Source organism: Odocoileus virginianus, chromosome 3, assembly GCF_023699985.2.
Source record: "Odocoileus virginianus isolate 20LAN1187 ecotype Illinois chromosome 3, Ovbor_1.2, whole genome shotgun sequence".
NCBI lineage: Eukaryota > Metazoa > Chordata > Mammalia > Artiodactyla > Cervidae > Odocoileus > Odocoileus virginianus.
In genome coordinates, this window is record NC_069676.1 from 66,788,143 (window position 1) to 66,803,830 (window position 15,688).

At 42.5% G+C, this 15,688-nt stretch overlaps 1 long non-coding RNA gene across 2 annotated transcripts in view; it reads left to right on the top strand.

The window, feature by feature from the left end:
* Positions 1-15,688, top strand: part of LOC110143652 (uncharacterized) — a 281,308-nt gene that overhangs the window by 92,793 nt on the left and 172,827 nt on the right. Inside the window, exons 1-2 of one of the 2 annotated variants that reach the window (XR_002315641.2) lie at positions 2,611-2,794; positions 13,119-13,302. This is a non-coding gene — a long non-coding RNA (uncharacterized lncRNA). Of the gene's footprint in view, positions 1-2,610; positions 2,795-13,118; positions 13,303-15,688 lie in introns of those variants that run through there. The other variant, XR_011485000.1, reaches the window with a different exon arrangement.

Here is a 15,688-nt window from a genome sequence, read left to right on the forward strand (position 1 = left end):
AATAGAGGCCTATAGAGCGGCCATCTTTGCCATGGAGTGTGAAAAAAACCTGATCGAAGAAAGAGGATGAATCTATTGCAGATGGGAAGGCTGTGGTTTTTCCAGTGGTCATGTATGGATGTGAGAGTTGGACTGTGAAGAAAGCTGAGTGCCAAAAAATTGATGCTTTTGAACTGTGGTGTTGGAGAAGACTCTTGAGAGTCCCTTGGACTGCAAGGAGATCCAACCAGTCCATCCTAAATGAACACTAGTCCTGGGTGTTCATTGGAAGGACTGATGCTAAAGCTGAAACTCCAATACTTTGACCACCTCATGCGATGAGTTGACTCATTGGAAAAGACCCTGATGCTGGGAGGGATTGGGGGCAAGAGGAGAAGGGGACGACAGAAGCTGAGATGGCTGGATGGCATCACCGACTCTATGGACATGAGTTTGAGTAAACTCCAGGAGTTGGTGATGGATAGGGAGGCCTGGCGTGCTGCGATTCATGGGGTCACAAAGAGTCAGACATGACTGAGAGACTGAACTAACTAAGTAACTAACAGACACAAGAGAAGGTGGCATTCTGGAGACAGGAACCCTGGAATACAATAGCTTTCCATTTGCTGGCTTCACTTGAACCCATGTACATTCCTCTTGTACTTTCTCAGAGTTTCATTCCTGCACTCCTATAATAAACTCCCTCTATTTTATTTCTGTCTGAGTGGGTTTCTGTATACTCAGTACCAAAAACTCTTAATTAAGCTACAGGTCAGGAAACATAGTCCAATTTTCTTAACCTTTAATATAACGTGCTTCCTTTCCCCCGCATATGAGAGTCTGGAAGAGAAAAGGAAAAATAGTATCAGAGAGTCTATGAAATGGACATTAGAAGGCACCTCTATCATCCATTTTCAACTACAAAGGGTAGCTGGAAAGGCCATCCCTATTTTTAGATGATTACCCAGAAAGAGTGACTAATGCCTGGGGGGCTTGCTTTATACTCTAAACTGTATAATGCTACAGAGTCTTGAGTTCCCCTCTGTAAATGAAAGGCATTAACAATCTACTTCAGTTTCAATACATCAGAAGATTTCTTGTGGAGACAATTATCTGCTGAGGGGGCACATGACCTTGTTGGACCTGACATTTATTTTCTCTTCCTTTGAAAACAATTAAAATTACATGATTGATATTTTGCACTTCTAATCTTTTGCTTCTTGATGATTACCAGAAAAAATGATGATGATGACAATGATGATGATTAAATCTGGCTGTTAGCTTGAAATAGACTTTGGAGTATTTTTTTTTAAGATTTTTTAATTTGGATGTGGACCATTTTTAAAGTCTTTATTTAATTTGTTACAATATTGTTTCTGTTTTATGTTTTGGGTTTTTGGCCATGAGGCATGGGGGATCTTTGCTCCCTGACCAGGTATCAAACCCGAACTGCCAGCATTGTAAAGCGAAGTCTCAACTACTGGACCTGCTTTGGAAAGTGAAGTCTCAACTACTGGACTGCCAGAGACGTCCCTGGAGTCTTTTTTTTTTTTTTTTTTAAAGGAAGAGACAAATACAAAACTTCTCTGGCTGTACAGCAGTCACAGGGATATAGCTGTGCAAATGTGAAGCATTCCTAGCTGTGATGGCTGGAGAAGCAAAGGAAACAGCAGCTACAGTTGCTGGTGTTAGCCTGGTCATCAAGTTTGAGATCCTGGCCGGCTCCGAGTTGGCTTGAGAACAGATTGCATCAATGGTGTGTTTTCACATGCAGAGCCAGCCATTTCCTTATAGTATACCAACCCTCTGCTTGTTCCTTGACCTCCTCCCGCAAATCTGGGATTGTTTTCTAGAGAAAGAGATGTTGAATTTTCCCACCTATTTTGTCCTTGATACCCAGCACAAATGCCAAATATAATAACATCTGCATGGTGGATTAAGGACCCTCTGAGATCATCACTGTGCTCAATGGCAGACAAGATTTGTGAAACCTTGACTACATTCTGGTCAACAAATGGCTGTTTGTTCTTTTCCTTTACTTTTCAAAATGCCACCTCTTATTATTTGGGGCAGGGATAGGGAGGACCTACTCACCTTCATTCCCACATCTCAGAATAATTTTTTCTAATCTACTTTTTGTGGTGACCCTCAACCCCAAACACCTTTCTCATTGGTACTGATTGAATTCAAATTTTTAAAAATCCTCTTTTCTAACAGCCTTTATTTTAGGATATACATCTTCATTGGTGCAGAGTGTACTAGGTTAGCCCTTGGTTTGGCAAGTCTTTGCTTTCTGCTTCCTAAACCTCGAGTGTCAGGATTAGATGTGGAATCCCATGGACAGAAAAGCCTGACAGGGCCATAAAAGAATCGGACACAGCTTAGCGACAAACAGCAGCAAAAAGTGTTTAAAACATTTTATGAACTTTGTGGTCAAACAGTAATCTCAGATTCAGAAAATTTTCTATTAGCATGAAAGGATTTTATACATTGATTAAAGTAAAAAACAAAAGAATAGGAAGAAAATCAGATGATTTCTTGGATGTCAGGCCATAATCAAAGTCAGGATTTCTTTGACTCCAGAAAAGTCCCATGCTAGCTTACTCTCATTTTTTTTTTTCTTTCAGAAGCCTGTATTAGAATGTGGAAAAGCAGGAGGGGGAAGAAAAAAGTCTGTAATTTGAATGGCACTGCAGAGGCCACTTTGAAATATCGAACATTTTCACGAGGGCGAATATAATAGCTTCCACCTGATGTCACAGCCGCTTGCTCTCTTTGAGAATCCAAGAGTGTAGGCGGATTTTCATGACATAAGGTATGACTGGGTCTTTCAGGACACTGAAGGGTGTCACTTGCAGGGTACTGTTGGCTCCCTGCTCGTGAGTCTTCCGTAAGTCTAGGCTTTGATTTCAGTGTTTCTACTCTAAAGCCATGGCCACTGCAACCGGGCAGTGACTCAAGCAGATGGCTGACTGTGACAAGCCTCTTCTCATTGCTAATAAAAATACCAGAAGCTACACTGCATTGTGTACAAATACGTGAGACTATTGCAGATTCCTTGGTATCTCTAGATTCTATTTCAAGAGTGTGTTGATCTTTTCCATACAGAACCCTCATGGAATGAGCAATCATATCAGGTGTGTGTTTGAAGCATCTACAGCAGTTTGTGAGATTCAAGATTTTTTTTTAAAAATCAGCCTTCTAGACAATATTCTTTCCCTCTAAACGATATTCTAAGGGTTCTGACAGACTGCACATGATTTGTGGGTGGAGGGGAGAGAAAAACTTCGATTTTTTATGCAGAAACCATCATAGGCACACCCAGATTGAAAGGCTAGCCCAGATTATTTTGCCTCTCTCTTCCTTCAGAGATGCTGATAATGAACAAAACAATGAAAATGTAGAATTGGGGGTAGGAGTGAACATGAAGGCAGAATCTAAATGCTGTGGAAACCATTACCTGGGTAATAAGTTAGGTAGAGAGTTAATTTTGAACTTCACTTAGTATTTTGCATCAGGTAACAATCATTTCAACATTAGGATTACCTGGTGTGTTTTTACAAGTTTGCAGGTTCCCAGGCCCTGCCTTCAGAGGTCCTGAAGAGCATGTTTACATTGTAGCCAGGGTATCTGCCTGCTGAACAGGAAGTTTGGGTGGTCATATACTGCTGCATTAAAACATGATATTCATAAGTTTATAAGTCATGGGGCGAATTGCAACAGGAGTCAGCTAACTGCTAACTCTGTGGCCTCAGTCTGCCAATCATGAGGATTCTGGGTGGGGCAGTGAGGAGAAGTGGGATGGAGAGAACAGACAAGTGATCAGAAGGTTCAGTTTCCAGTCCTTGCCCTGTTATTTATTAGCTGTGTGTCCTTGGGCAGATGTCACCAGGAAGTTCAGTGTCTCATGTATAGATTGGGGACCATAATTCACAGCCTGTTTACCTCATTGGTCAGGAGGATCAAATGAGAAATAACTTTATAAAACATTACATGTTAGAAGTCACAATATTTTTATAAAGAGGCAGTGTTTTCCCCCTGCAATCTAATGATGGCATACTCACACTCAGCATCCTCAGACCAGGCATGTTTGCTCAATGAACCAAAAGAAGCCTGGTGCAATGTAATGGCTGATTCTGAACACCGTCATCACAACCTGGAAGGCAGGGGTTTTCAGAATCACCAGCTACATGCATAAAAAAGGAAGACTCTGGAGTTCCATCCTGAATCAGAGTCACTGGGAGTGTAGGTGGGAATCTGTCATGTTAATAATGCCAGAGATCAATTGTATTATATTAAAAGTAGGGGAGTCACTGGGCATGACATCAGCACCAGGTCAGCCAGGGTAATACTGGGGACAAGGGTCACTGACCCCAGCTGTATAACCATCACAAATCAGGCCAGCAGGCCTTCATGCTGGTCAGCGTGCTTCCTGGATTCCTTCATTCTCTCTCCTGTGCTCTCTCTTCCTTTATTTTCCACAACAAGGCAATGGGATGTTTCCTCTCTGATGTGGAAGGTCTCCTTCCTCTGGCCTTTTGTCATTTTATTACGCTCCAGAGAGTGTCCAACTCAGCTCTGATCTGAGAAGGCTGCCATAGATTTCCTACATGCCACCAGTTCCTTTTCCAGGGAGCTGGCAGCCCCTTTTCTGGGCATGGCCTGGCCCAGGGAGCCCTGATTTTCTGTTTATAGATTTCTGGTGTGACATGAGACTTATCATATCAGAATTCTCAAGGCTAATGTTTCCCCAAATTACTATTAATGAAAACTCATTCCATGAGTTCTGTGTTTAATGAGGGCAGTGTGTCTTCAGCCAGCATTTTTAAAGATTGCTTTTGCTTGGTTTGAAGGGATGATATTTTTCTAAACTCCCTTGTTTTAAATTGAGAGGAAAAATAAAATGGACAGTAGATTAAAAAGATAAATGGGGGGAGCAGGATTGAAAAGACTAATTTTAGCAATCTTCAGTAGGGGATAGGACATGACAGGCCTCCAGTTAGTAAGACAGCAAAGTGAGGCAACCAAGGGTCAGAGAATACTGGAAACTAGCGAAACTGAGAGGGGCCAAAACATAGTTACCCTTGTATGATATCCTATGTCTTCTAGAGAAGCTATCAGGAATAATAGCCTGAGCAGTCCTGCTGCGTCTCATCAACATTTCGAACAGGGGTCAACAAACTGCCATCTGCCTCCTGTTTTCATAAATAAAGTTTTATTGGAGCAGAGCCATGCCCATTCCTAGTTGTCTAAAGTTGTTTTTACTCTGCACCAGCAGAATAGTTACAGCAGACCAGATGGTTCGTAACACCCAAAATATGTGCTATCTGCTCCTTTATAGAAAAGTTTGCTGACCCCTGACCTAAACTTTTGTGTCCTCTAGAGCACTACTTTATAAACTTTCCCCCTTGGCAGCAGAGTGCATTTTTGTAAAGAATATTTTAAATGTAGACACTCATGAAAAAGATATGGGGTGATATGTGGAGGGATAGGAGTCACGGATCCCACAAGCTCAGCTTTTCCCCTGATTCCCCTCCTCCAGTGGTGCTCCAAACCTCAGGGACTCATGGAGTATCATTTGAAAATCACTCAGCACACATTGCTTCCTGAGGACAGGGTACCACTTTAGTTTTTATGTGCCTATTTTATGATTGACACATAAAATATACTCAAGATAAGTATGGTGGATGAGTGAAGGAGTTCAATTCAGTTCAGTCACTCAGTCGTGTCCGACTCTTTGTGACCCCATGAATCACAGCACACCAGGCCTCCCTGTCCATCACAAACTCCCGGAGTTTACTCAGACTCATGTCCATCGAGTCGGTGATGCCACCCAGCCATCTCATCCTCTGTCGTCCCCTTCTCCTCCTGCCCCTAATCCCTCCCAGAATCAGGGTCTTTTCCAATGATTCAACTGTTTGCATGAGGTGGCCAAAGTACTGGAGTTTCAGCTTCAGCATCAGTCCTTCCAGTGAACACCTAGGACTGATCTCCTTTAGGATGGACTGGTTGGATCTCCTTGCAGTCCAAGGGACTCTCAAGAGTCTTCTCCAACACCACAGTTCAAAAGCATCAGTTTTTTGGTGCTCAGCTTTCTTCACAGTCCAACTCTCACATCCATACATGACCACTGGAAAAACCATAGCCTTGACTAGACAGACCTTTGTTGGCAAAGTAATGTCTGTGCTTTTTAATATGCTGTCTAGGTTGGTCATAACTTTCCTTCCAAGGAGTAAGTGTATTTTAATTTCATGGCTGCAATCACCATCTGCAGTGATTCTGGAGCCCCCCAAAATAAAGTCAGCCACTGTTTCCACTGTTTCCCCATCTATTTCCCATGAAGTGATGGGATCGGATGCCATGATCTTAGTTTTCTGAATGTTGAGCTTTAAACCAACTTTGTCACTCTCCTCTTTCACTTTCATCAAGAGGCTTTTTAGTTCCTCTTCACTTTCTGCCATAAGGGTGGTATCTGCATATCTGAGGTTATCGATATTTCTTCTGGCAATCTTGCTTCCAGCTTGTGCTTCTTCCAGCCCAGCGTTTCTCATGATGTACTCTGCATATAAGTTAAATAAGCAGGGTGACAATATACAGCCTTGACGTACTCCTTTTCTTTGGAACCAGTCTGTTGTTCCATGTCCAGTTCTAACTGTTGCTTCATGACCTGCATATAGATTTCTCAAGAGGCAGGTCAGGTGGTCTGGTATTCCCATCTCTTTCAGATTTTTCCACAGCTTATTGTGATCCACACAGTCAAAGGCATTGGCATAGTCAATAAAGCAGAAATAGATGTTTTTCTGAAACTCTCTTTCTTTTTCGATGATTCAGCAGATGTTGGCAATTTGATCTCTGGTTCCTCTGCCTTTTCTAAAACCAGCTTGAAAATCTGGAAATTCACAGTTCACGTATTGCTGAAGCCTGGCTTGGAGAATTTTGAGCATTACTTTTCTAGCGTGTGAGATGGGTGCAATTGTGTGGTAGTTTGAGCATTCTTTGGCATTGCCTTTCTTTGGGATTATAATGAAAACTGACCTTTTCCAGTCCTGTGTGGAGTTAAATGCCTTCAATTCAGATCCCAAGTCCGCATGGCCACTGTCAAATCTCTGTCATCTAAACTGCCCCCAAGAGTGATTTATGCCCACTGTCTCTTTTCCCCATACCCTCACATAGCTGGCTTCTGACTTTAGCCCCATCACTCTGCTGAAACTATTGTTATTGAGGTGCCCAATGATAATTTTTTAAGATTTTTTTTATGTGGACCATTTTTAAAATCTTTTTTACAATCTTTCTGTTCTCTGTTTTGGTTTTTTGGTTGCAAGGCATGGGGGATCTTAGTTCACCAACCAGGGATTGTACCTGCACCCGCTGCACTGAAAGACAAAGTCTTAACCTCTGGACTGCTAGGGAAGTCCTCCACCCTCCACAGTGATAGTCTTAACTTCCACGGTCCTGGATTTTCATCAATTCCTATTTTCCAGTGATATGCTGGATATTTGACAATTTTAATCTCCCTATACCCAGCCTCTTGTTATACCATAATCTCCTGGGGTATTTTTTTTTTTTTTTTTTGGTCTCTGTCTGAGCTTTGACTCCCAGTCTCTGAAATGTGATCTGTTTGCTCTGACCTTAAATGATGGTGGACTTGTGACATTGACATCACCTCAATTTAAATCTAAATGTTGAGTACTCACAAGCCACTACTTCCTAAATTTCAGGCTCATGTATCTAATCCTCTGCCAGACAGCTTCACCTGTTATCCCAGACACAACCCATCTCAATCTGAATTCTTCATGGTTGTCATTAGTTGCTTCCTCATCAGTATTCTTTCACTTGATAACACCATCACCTGACCAGTTTTTGTCAACTTCAGCCCTGCAACTGTGGCATGTCAAACCAAACTCCAGAATTATACTCGTTTTGTGGTCAAAGGATTTCTTGATTCCATCCCCTTACTCCATCTCTTATCATCCCTCTTAACTGGTCTGCTGAAGTTTATAGCATAACCTGTTCTTCACTGTGCAGCTACAGGGGTTATCTCTCTCACCCCTCCCTTGACACTTACACACTGCTGCTGCTGCTGCTAAGTTGCTTCAGCTGTGTCCGACTCGGTGTGACCCCGTAGATGGCAGGCTACCAGGCTCCCCTGTCCCTGGGATTCTCCAGGCAAGAACACTGGAGTAGGTTGCCATTTCCTCCTCCAATGCATGAAAGTGAAAAGTGAAAGTGAAGTCGCTCAGTCGTGTCCAACTCTTAGCGACCGCATGGACTGCAGCCTACCAGGCTCCTCCATCTGTGGGAGTTTCCAGGTGAGAGTACTGGAGTGGGTTGCCATTGCCTTCTCTGGCTTACAGACTACATACTCTAAATAGCTTCCCAGTACACGTGGCATAAAGGTCAAAATCCATGAATATGGTTTCAAGGCACTGCAAGGGCTGGTCCCTGTTTGTCTCTCCAATATAATCATGCATACCTTTTTCACTCACTGTCTCCTAGCCACACTGGTCTTTTTTTCAGTCAGATAAACCAGGCTCCTTCCAACCAAGGAGCCTTTATTCATGTTATTTCCTCTGCCCTATATGGTGTTCCCTATATAACTCCTTTTCATCTTGTGAGTCTTAGCTCAAACACCAATTTCTTGGAGATGCTACTTTCCCTGGTCAAACCATGTGTAGCCATCATGGATTCCTAGGCCATCACATAATTTGCCTTCCTAACTCTTATCATGGGCTTCCCTGGTGGCTCCAGTGGTAAAGAATTTGCCTGCAATGCAGAGGACCTGGGTTTGATCCCTGGATTAGGAAGATCCCCTGGAGAAAGAAAAGGTAACCCTCTCCAGCCTTATTGCCTGGGAAATCCCATGGACAGAGGAGTCTGTGGGCTATAGTCCATGGGGTCGCAAAAGAGTCAGACACAACTCAGTGACTAAATAGCCACAAACCCTCGTCACAGCTGTATTTCGCACTTATCCTTATTATTATTACTTGATGTGTATCTCCACTCACTAGACCCTAACTGCCAAGAAGGCAGGAACCATGTCTGATTTTGCTCTTCCACATATCTGGTGACTACCCTAGTTCTGTATTATCTATAGTCTCTAGCACAGGGCTGGCACCTGAAATTGTTAAATGAATGAAATTGCGTCCCTTCATCCAGAATTGTTTCTCTTAAATCATCGAGTACATTCCACCTGAAAGACACACCAGACCTATCCCTGCCTGCTGTTAAATGGGTCCTCACTGGCTGCAAGTTAAAGTCAAGCCTCACACTATGCAAGCCCTGTCATGACTTTGGCCTTTCTCTAGACTCATCTCCTGCTCTCATTGCTGGGGATTTTATACTCCAGCAACCCTGACCCGCTTCCTGTCTTCAGCATACTATGTCCTTCCTTGCTTCTGTCATACCTGTAGGCCTTTGCTCCATGAATAGGCTTCATCAAGAGTCACAGATTGTTAACATTTAAGCACATTTGTTCTCCACCCTCTCCCTCTCTCTCTCTCTGTGTATGTGTCTCTCTGTGTCTCTGTCTCTCTGTATGTGCACTAGGAGGCAAATTTGAGAGTAAGTTGAAAGTATCAACGGCACTTCACCCGCGAGCATTGTGGGAGCTATCATCTAAGAATAAGGTTAACATAACTGTCACACTTGGGAAACTTAGCATTGATATAATACTGTTGTACAGACAAAGTCATATTCCCAGTGGTCCCAGTAACGAGCCTCATGGTGTCTTGTCTTGTTTTGTGCTCCTTGCTGTCTCATTCATACCCCTCCCCACAGTCTACCTCCGGTTTGCCGACTACCTCCCCACCTCCACACTGATTTCAGGAAGGGCAGAGATTGCAAGCTGTACATCAAAGCCTGTTTCTCTTCCTGAGCAAACAGCTTGACTTCATTTCTGAGTCTCCTTTGAAATTAGGTGTGTAACGTGCACCCCAATGTTCATCACAGCACTGTTTATAATAGCCAGGACATGGAAGCAACCTAGATGCCCATCAGCAGACAATGGATGAGGAAGCTGGGGTACATATACACCATGGAATATTACTCAGCCTTTAAAAAGAATTCATTTGAATCAGTTCTAATGAGATGGATGAAACTGGAGCCCATTATACAGAGTGAAGTAAGCCAGAAAGATAAAGACCATTACAGTATACTAACACATATATATGGAATTTAGAAAGATGGTAACGATAATCCTATATGCAAAACAGAAAAAGAGACACAGATGTATAGAACAGACTTTTGGACTCTGTGGGAGAAGGCGAGGGTGGGATGTTTCAAGAGAACAGCATTGAAACATGTATATTATCTAGGGTGAAACAGATCACCAGTCCAGGTTGGATGCATGAGACAAGTGCTCGGGCCTGGTACACTGGGAAGACCCAGAGGGATCGGGTGGAGAGGGAGGTGGGAGGGGGGACCGAGATGGGGAATACATGTAAATCCATGGCTAATTCATTTCAATGTATGACAAAAACCACTACAATATTGTAAAGTAATTAGCCTCCAACTAATAAAAATAAATGAAGAAAAAAAAGAAATTAGGTGTGTGATTATGTGACCAAGTTCTAATGGCAGTGATGGGTGCAATGTCAGGGTCAAGATTTTTAAGCAGTAGCAAGATTTTATCCATGCTCTTTTGCCAGTTGAGTGTAGTCAATGAAGACAAAGCTCTGGGGAACAGTGAAGCCACAAGATAGAAGGAAACCTGTGTCCTCAGATCACTGGATGGAAGAGAGTCTCATGCCAACTAGGGACACCACCTGCCTTGTGTTATTAAGTGAGCAGAAATACACTTCTATTATGTTAGAGCTTTTACATAATTGGGGATCTATTTGTTAGAACAGCCAGTGTCACCGAATGAGGTTAATGATCATTCTATGGAAAAGGGGCTATTGAAATCTTGTTCAGAAACTCTTATCTCAGGAGAGAATGAGAAGGGGGAAGGTTTGACCTCACAGACTGGAAAAGAAAAGCAGGTGGCTCTCAAAGCTTTTGCCTTGAGGCAGAGAAGCATGCAGGAGCACAGGACATGGAGACCTGGGTTCCAGATCTCTGTGTTCCAGTAAGTGTTTTCTGATGTCTAATTATGCCTTTTTACAGTTAGAGTCCATTGAAATTTTAAGTAGCAGCAGAGAAAATGGTCAACACTGGGGCTTTTTATAAGTGCAGAAGAACTAAGAAAATAAAGAAAATCCATGAAAGTTTGGTTTGACAGTATGAAAGTAATATGACTAAATAATTACAGCCATTAAGAGAACTTCTCATTTTGTCTAATTACCACACAACACAGTAAAAAGATTTATCATTAAATATGTCAGATTTGCTCTGTTGTTAATTTATTTGATCGCAGCTCCAAACTTTGTTCTTGAATGTACTGACTGCATTGTTTGTTAACATTGCTGCTCACAGCTTAAAAAATGAGAGGGAAACTTTCTAGTCTCCTGTCATAAACAGCTTTATGGCTGAGTAAAATTTAAGAACATTTTGTTGGTATCAAAATTTTATGGCTCTTGCTAGCTCGTTTTAATTTTCAGCTGTGTGAACTGAATTGGAAAGGTGCTGAGGAGTGAGAACTGTTGCTGAGCCAGGGATCTGAGACTTTTGATGAATCCTCTGGTCCAGCCAAAGCCTGCCTGCTTCATGTAGCAGTTAGACCACACTTGTGGTCAGCTGGATTAGCTGGAGTTTGCCAATCAATCTGACTTTGCTCCCAAGATGTCACCATCTCCATACATTTAATTAATTGCATGTATTACTGGCAGTATTACTTGTATATGTTAACTGCATAATAATTTACCAATGACATTAAAGTGTTCGGACAGAGTTACTCTGTATGAGTAAAAAATGGAAAATCTCACTCTCAAACACCGGCTGATGCTATAAAGTAGTAACAGCATCTGACACTTATTGGGCAGATACTATGTGCCAGGTACTGTTCTGTTTTACATCCTAACAAATCCTCACAACAATCCCATGAGGGAAGTAGAGTAGTTCACCACTTCCTTACCTAAATTTTGAGAGGATATAGAACTTGCCCCAAATCACAAAGCCTAGGTAACTGGGGCTATCCTGTAGATGAGGAAAGTAAACTTGTTTATCTTTTCTAGCTTCTCTCCATCACTTTTTCCTTGATATATCAATAAGTATATAGTATACTCAGTATATGTATGTATATAGAATATATATATATATTCAAAAATATATACCATGTGCTAGGTGCTGAGGACAGCCCTATTTTCAGCAAGCTTATGATTTACTTGGGAAAGACTGAAGAGTGAACTAGATCATTATAAGGCAATGGGATAAGTTGTCTGGTGAGAGAAGGATTTTGTGGGAGCTTCTAACCCAAATTTTGAGGGAATAAGGGAAGGCTTCCTGGAGGAAAAGTCATCTGTGCTAAGGCCTATAAAAGATTATTAAGTATTTCTTGGAGGAAATAAACCAGGAAAAAGGTGGAGGTGAGAAAAAAGAGAGTGCTAGGCAATAGGAACAGCAGTGCTGAGTGGGCCAGGAGAAACATAGCCTATTGACAGTATACTGACTTCACCAGATAATATTGAGTGATCCTTTCTAGACAGGTTTCCTCTCCTTGCTACAGTGCCTGATTTTCTCAGTGTGGCGACTAACAAATATTTCTATCAATAAATCAATCACATTTATTACATAGTTGCATTAGAAGGCATTGGGTGGGTCATTGAGAAGAATTTTAAGAACTCTGAGACCCTACCTCTACCTTCAAAGAGTTTGCTGAGTGTGAAGTTGAAGCATTGTCAGAGGAAAAAGAAAAATTAAATAAAAATGCCGGCATTTAAGTAAGAAGAAGAAAGAATTGAGGATGAAATACTCAGGCTCTGGATTCAGACCCTAACTCTACCACTTTCTAGCTGTGCAACCTTGCACAGATTACTTACCCTTTCTGGGGTTCAGTTCACATCTATCAGGTTAGAATAATAAAAGGTCCCTTTCCAGACTGTGGTAGGGATTAAACAGGTAATGGCTGTACAGCACTTAAATACTACTCAGCTCAGAGCAAACTCTCAGTAAATGTTTTAGCCATTAAGATACTGTTATAATTAATTCACTCTATAAATACTTGAATGCCTCCTCCATAATGCCTTTTGTACTTTTCATTTCAGGCCTCTAGCTTCATGCCACACCTGCCTCTATCCTAGCGCAAGTCTACTTTTCCACTGGATTCTGCTCTCAAGTCAGCATCATCTTGCCAAAGAAGCATAAACCACAAGCTCTAGCGAAGCTGGTTTGTCTGGCCACAAGCAGGCCTCAAAGTCTCCTGGGTACCTTCCTAAATCTCCTTGGACGGTATGTCTTACAACACTGTCAGGGTGGGAGGGACTGCTCTCTCCTGACATCTCAGCTGTCTCTCTGCCTTTCTTAGCTTTCTGTTCTTGTTTGCTTGGCAGCTAATTGCATACTATCCACTGACATCTTTTACCATGTTGTGATATATTTTTATTTAGTATTATTTCTATTAACACCTAGCATTTGTTGAGCCCTACGATATGCTGGCAGGACTTGGCAACAGCCTTGCTTGGGGGAAAGAGGATTATTAAGTTAGGTTGAAACATCTTGTCCTAAACTATTATGGACTGCATGCTCAAATAGAATCAGTAACCAGAAGTGTATTTGCTTTAAAGAAAGAAACACTAAAATCAAGTCAATTTAGTCATTAAAGAACAGGTAAGGATTTATTATGTCGTGGTTTTGAAACAACAACAAAACAACTCTTATTTATTTACTTATTCGATGAATATTGTTGAGGATGTCTGCTATATTTTCCAACACAGTGCCTGGTGAAAGTGGGACCCCATTAATGACAAGGGATAGCAGGATGGTACTGGTGTAGAATGCTAGACAAGTTCATTTCAAGGCCATGGCAGGCCATTTAAGTGAAACTGTCCAATCAAGCAGTTGATGATTTCAGAGTGGAGCTGAAGGGAGTGGATGAGAAAGAAGTAGATTGAGGCATCCTTCCCGGAGGGGATGGTCACACTTTAAATAAAAGTCTTCTGGTGTCAGAGGTCTCAGTGAGGGACACATGTTAACATGGTGAGAAATACATCACCAGGATTACATGTGCTTCTTTGACCAAGATGAAGGAAACTGATACTCAAGGAGCCTGGGGCCAGCCCCCAGCAGGCTTACCTTTCAAGTGTCCTCTTCTGTCATAATACATTGTGTGAATTTTCCAGTTTACTCTGCAATATACAAATAAGAGCTTAAATTATTTCTGAGTAAAACTGACTCTACAGGATGACAAGGCGCATTTAGCCTGTGGCTTCACATAGGAGCAAATTATCGCAGGCACACCCACATGGAAGGAAGCTCACACTTTGGCTTAAGCAGTAGGGAGCATTCTTTTCACAATTTTTTTTTGGTTGTGCTGCTTTTGTTGTTTTGGCAGAAATTTGATCATCAGATCGGCTAGTCAGTTAACAGGAGAAACCTTAGAGGAGGGATTGGGACCTCATATGGGGATATTTTGTTGAGGGTGAGACCATCAGGAAAGGTCTGGTTGCTCAGTGGGTATATGGTGGAGGGAGTTGCAGGGGTGACATCGGGTCTTTGGACCTTACGGGATGGAGTGAAGGGCCCTGGAAGGGAGAAAGAAGTGTTGGGAAGCTGAGTCTTGGCAGTGCTCTTGACCATGAGTAGAAGGAGGGGGAGAATGCCTTGGGCTGGGTGATCAGGGCACTGTTTACTTTGGGACTCTGTGAATCGAGGACTCTAAAGTTCTCTGTAGGGCCATTAACAAGCTGAGAGTGAAACAAATTGCCAGAACTTCAGTCCCGCAGCATATTTCTCTGACAGATTGGGTGCAATTTTTTTCCCGAGATGGGGGTATTTCAAAAGCAGAGGAGGAAAGGGAGGCTGGGAAGGGGAAGGTGAGTGGGGGAAGACAGCTGTCAGCTTCTGTGTGGCTCCAGGACAGCTCTTGCAGATGTGGGCAGAGCAACACTTGCCAATTCCCTGAGCCGTAGGCGATTCACCACATCCCAAGACTGGGGAGGGTCAAGGCAATCTGGATTAGACGTGGGGATCCCAAGAGATTTTTGGACACAGAAGCTAGCTAGCCTCAGGATGGGTTCACTTTGCATGTGAAGGAACATCTCTCCTTGCACCACATTGAATCAATTTGATCAAAATTTGTAATGCAGACAAGCATAATTAAATTGAATATTTTAATTAGGCACAGTTTTGATGAAACTTAACAGGAGCCAGCAGGAATACTCTTGCTGTCTATTAAACGTAATCCGGCCTGGTGAAGAGCTCTTTAGTTGATGATCTTCAATACTGCCCAGTTCTCAGCTTCCTCGCTGGTGTTCCAGTCAGCCTGGAGGAGGCTGAGATGGGGAAGGGATCAGGGGGAGGGAGAGAGGAGTGGGACACACAGCCCTCAGGGAGGCGTCTCTTTCAAAGTATTGTTGGTGTCACGCTTTCAGTGTACCCAATTATTTGCTTCTCATCTGTCCAAGTGGAGAAATAGTGAAGAGTGACGCTGAGAGCTGTTTCACGGTAATGAGTCAGGCAGAGAAGGCACGGCTACCTGTTGGCTGAGAGGTGTCCTCTTGGCTTTTTTTTTTACTAATCACTTTGGCCTCTCAATTTTGCATCACAAAGCTTAAATCTTTCACTGGCCTCCCAGCAGAAAAACCAGAAAGAAGGCTTCTGGAATCAGGGATCTGGG